Below are 4,180 nucleotides of genomic sequence, written 5' to 3' on the forward strand. Positions count from 1 at the left end.
AATCTTCTCAGTTTTAGACCTAAGAATTAGAAACTGTGAAAGTCCACAATTAACTCCATTTTTTAAGAGACTCTAGCAAAACTGGATAATAGCAATTTTCACAATTCTCATACAATCCTTTTGGTGATTTGTCGATATCTTTTATTTCTGTTCTTCCGGAAGACCAGATCTTTAGAGCATCATCAGAGAAAAGGTAAAATTCACCAGCATGCTCATTTTTCAGAAAAACATATTTGTTTGAGGCCATCTTACTTTAAAATTAAATGTTTAACAAAAACACCACCATTAAGATACAGTCATATCAGTGTGGGTTTTTTTGTCCATATAATTATTGTTTTGTAAATTGTTTTGTAAAAGTCCTGTCATTAAGCTTTAGTTCCATAGAAACTAATATTCTGAAACACCTACCTTTTAACAGCACTAGGAACCTCTTCAACGTTCATAAATCTCATGCTTGGAGCTGACCAAGAGGAAAGAGAGCCGTGGAGAGCGCCTGGGTTCAGCCATTCTGGCGATGGATAAAGGTCTTCTCAAGTCTCTGCTGCTGTGTGTGTTGGGCAGCAGAGCTGGCTTCCTGCCTCCAATTAACTGGTAAATAATATTACAGTCTGGGCTGTTCTGAGCCCAGCTAAGATGGTTTTAGAGTGCTGTTTCTCAGAGAGGATACAGAAAGCTAATCAGAATTGTCAGTGTAATTCCTCTCTGCTCAGCGTCTGGAAAGGAGCCTTGTTTATTTCAAATTGCTGTGCTCAAGAAATTTTTTGCCATGGTTCACCAGAAACAAAGGTGAACCCACAACGAGTAGTAAGAAAATCTCAAGACGTTGTTAACCGTGTTAAATAAAGTTCAGTTCTTCTGAATTAGACTAATTGAGTACCTACTACTGCATATGAAAAGCACCAGCTTGGAATCTGAAGACAGCAAGAGGAATAAGACAATGTCCATTTTGTAAGACAGGTGAAGGGATTGGTGCCATTAGGTAAGACACAACCTTCCTTTGGGCCTTAGCTGCCTCACCTGCGAAAGGTGAGGATTTGACCATTTGCTTTCTAAGGTTCTTTTCGGGTTAGAAAGCATTTTAAAAAGCAAACAAGGCTAGGCGCTGTGGCTCACGCTTATAAACCCAGCACTTTGGGAGGCTGAGGCAGGCGGATCACCTGAGGTCAGGAGTTCGAGGTCAGCCTGGTCAACATGGTGAAACCCCATCTCTCCTAAAAATACAAAAATTAGCTGGATGTGGTGGTGCATGCCTGTAATTCCAGCTATGCCAGAGCCTGAGGCAGGAGAATCACGTGAACTTAGCAGGCAGAGGGTGCAGGGAGCTGAGGTTGTGCCACTGTACCCCAGCCTGGGCAACAAGAACAAGATTCCATCTCAAAAAAAAAAAAAAAAAGTAAATAAATAACAGAATGTCCTTATTCCAGCCATCCCTAGAAAACAGAGTTAGCTTTACCTTAAATTCCATATTTTAAATGATAGTCATATACATAAAAGACAAGCGTCTACTGGTCATATTGTTGAAATGATTCTTTGTCGTTTCTATCAGAATTTTGCAGATTCTATTTTTTGCTGTCAACTTTTCTCACTCCACCAAGCAGGATAAGCCACTTTTTTTTTTCTGTTAATATACTTTATTTAGTCATTTTTGTTTATAGTTGAAACTGGGAATTCAAAATTTATATCCTTGCCTGTGAGCTTCATATAGACACCAGAAAAAGTTTTAACGTTGTGTTCCACATTGTTTGCTGTGCTTTGTCCAAATGAGCCTTCATGAGATGCTGCCATCCAGTTTCACGTGGATTCTCTTGTCCACAATTTCACTTGGGAAGACCAAGTGTTCGGGGATTGAGTCATGCATGACTTTCAGGGTACGGCACCTGGGATGCTTTTGCTTATTTTTTTGTGTGGCTTTTCAGGTTGGCTTAGGCAGAATTCTCCTCTGAGCAATAAAGACAACATGCTTCCCCCTAAACTTTTTCTCTAATTCACATACTAGCCAGACTTGGATTTTCTGGAAAGATTTCAGGTGAGCAATGGAAACAAAGATTATGATAGCTTTCCCACCACCATCATCTTCAGTTTCCTTGGCTGCTGTAATATTCAGCTCCCTGAACTGAGCCTTGAGGTCCAAGTTAATCTCCAGCTCCAGAAGAGCCTGGGAGATACCGGACTTTGAACTTGTCTGGCTTCTTGCTCTTGGGCTTCGTGATCCTGGCATTTGACTGAACATGGCCTTCTCCTTGCCGAGTGCCACCTTAGGAAGAGTAAAACCACATTTTAAAACCAATTTGTCAGGAATTCATAATCATTTTCTAGCTAAGATAGGATGAGACCCCTTTTCTTCCCTACACATTTGTAGACATCTAAAACCCTATCCCATGTGGGGATGATGGAGTGTACAGGGGCTACCTTGGTTAGTGTGGCAGAGTTAGCATGCTGGGAAGGTTTCTTACCCAGAGTTGCAGGTGACCGCAGTCAAGGCTGTGCACAGAACCAAGAGCAGATGACGGCAGATTGGCCAGAAAAGGGAGAGCCAATGGGCTACCAAAAGCATTATCAGGCCGGGTGTGGTGGCTCACACCTGTAATCCCAGCATTTTGGGAGGCCAAGGCAGTGGATCACCTGAGGTCAGTAGTTCAAGACCAGCCTGGCCGATATGGTGAAACCCTGTTTCTACAAATAATACAAAAACTAGCCGGATGTGGTGGCACATGCCTGTAATCCCAGCTACTCGGGAGGCTGAGGCAGGAGAGTTACTGGAACCCGGGAGGGAGAGGTTGCAGTGAGCCAAGATCACGCCACTGCACTCCAGCCTGGGCAACAGAGCAAGACTCCATCTCAAAAAAAAAAAAAAAAAAAGCAGTATCAGAGGTGTTCCCTGAGACTTAAAGTAACACACATTACGACAATCATGGAGACTAAGAAAACAGAAGGCAAAGCAGGAGGCTGATTCTGGAAAATACCTGGTCGCCCAGGCTGGAGTGCAGTGGTAGGTCCAGGCTGGGAGATGCTGTGGGCAGATAACAGGTCTAAAGGGCTGGCAGGAGAGACAGGTGTGGGAGCTTGGAGGACTGAGACTTGGGGTACAGAAGGATGTGGCAGAGCACTGTATGTGTCATCCTTGAACAAAGACGAAGACCACCTGTTCGAGCCTCGGGAGCTTCATTTGGAAGCTGAGGCAGAGTCATTGACCTGACTGTAGTGATGTGGCCTCATGAGTGAACTGGACCCCAGTACCAGTGCTGGCAGTAAAGGGACAAGAAAATGTTCTAAGGCTCCCATCAATGACTCTGGATCTCATGGGTGTTGCTCCTTTGCCCTGCTAGGACCTGAGAGAGCTGATGCCTTGAAGTCATTCAACAGAGGTGTTTTGCTCATGGTTGTCCTCCCTTGGGTGCAGGGCTAGCACTGGCCTCCAGGGAGGCAGTGCCCACAGTACTCTGCTGGAGCAACTGGAGCCAGGGAGGAGCCACCCATGGGTCATTCTGGCCATTTTCTTGCCACCAACCAGACCTCACTTCCTGTTGTGAGCTTTCATCTCCACAGTGTGAGCTGGTCAGATGGAGGAAAGTTGGGACGAGGGCCTTGAGATCCTCTCATTTACTCATTCAGTAACTAGGTCCCAAGCACTTATCTTGTTCCAGGGCTAAGTATGGTCAGGGTCTCTGAGTGAATGAATGACATGACCCTTGTCCTCCAGGAGCTCACAATCTGGAGGGGAGGAGGAGGGACAGACCATTAAAACAGAAGAAAAGTGCGAGCATAAAATTGAAATAAAGCACAGTGCTATGAAGGGGAGATGAAGATCACTTCAAGGGTGGGAGATGGGTCTGAAAAGACCTCACTGAGGTGACATTTATGCTGAGAAGGATAATTGGGACCACCCCTGAAAAAGACTGAGACCAGTATGCCATGGGAAGAATCAATAGCCAAAAAGTCCAGAAAAAAGTGAGTTTGGCCAGAGAGGAGGCAGAAAGAAGGCCAGTGTGGCTGGAGAGGGCTTGTGAGTAGAGGAGGGGAGGGAGGGTAAAGGCAGGGGTGGATGCTGGATGTCCCTGTGTTAGTGATCTACAGCTGTATGAAAGCATTACCCCAATCTTAGAGGCTTACAATGAACATGTAGATCTTCCTTTTTCAGGGCCTGGGAATCCAGCAGGACTTCTCTGGGTGCTTCTGCCAT

At 45.0% G+C, this 4,180-nt stretch overlaps 1 pseudogene; it reads right to left on the minus strand.

Annotated features, from left to right (window-relative positions):
* Positions 1-280: 280 nt before the first annotated feature.
* Positions 281-4,180, minus strand: LOC102126030 (small ribosomal subunit protein eS7-like; annotated as a pseudogene).

The sequence above is a fragment of the Macaca fascicularis genome, chromosome 1 (genome assembly GCF_037993035.2).
Source record: "Macaca fascicularis isolate 582-1 chromosome 1, T2T-MFA8v1.1".
Classification (NCBI taxonomy): Eukaryota; Metazoa; Chordata; class Mammalia; order Primates; family Cercopithecidae; genus Macaca; species Macaca fascicularis.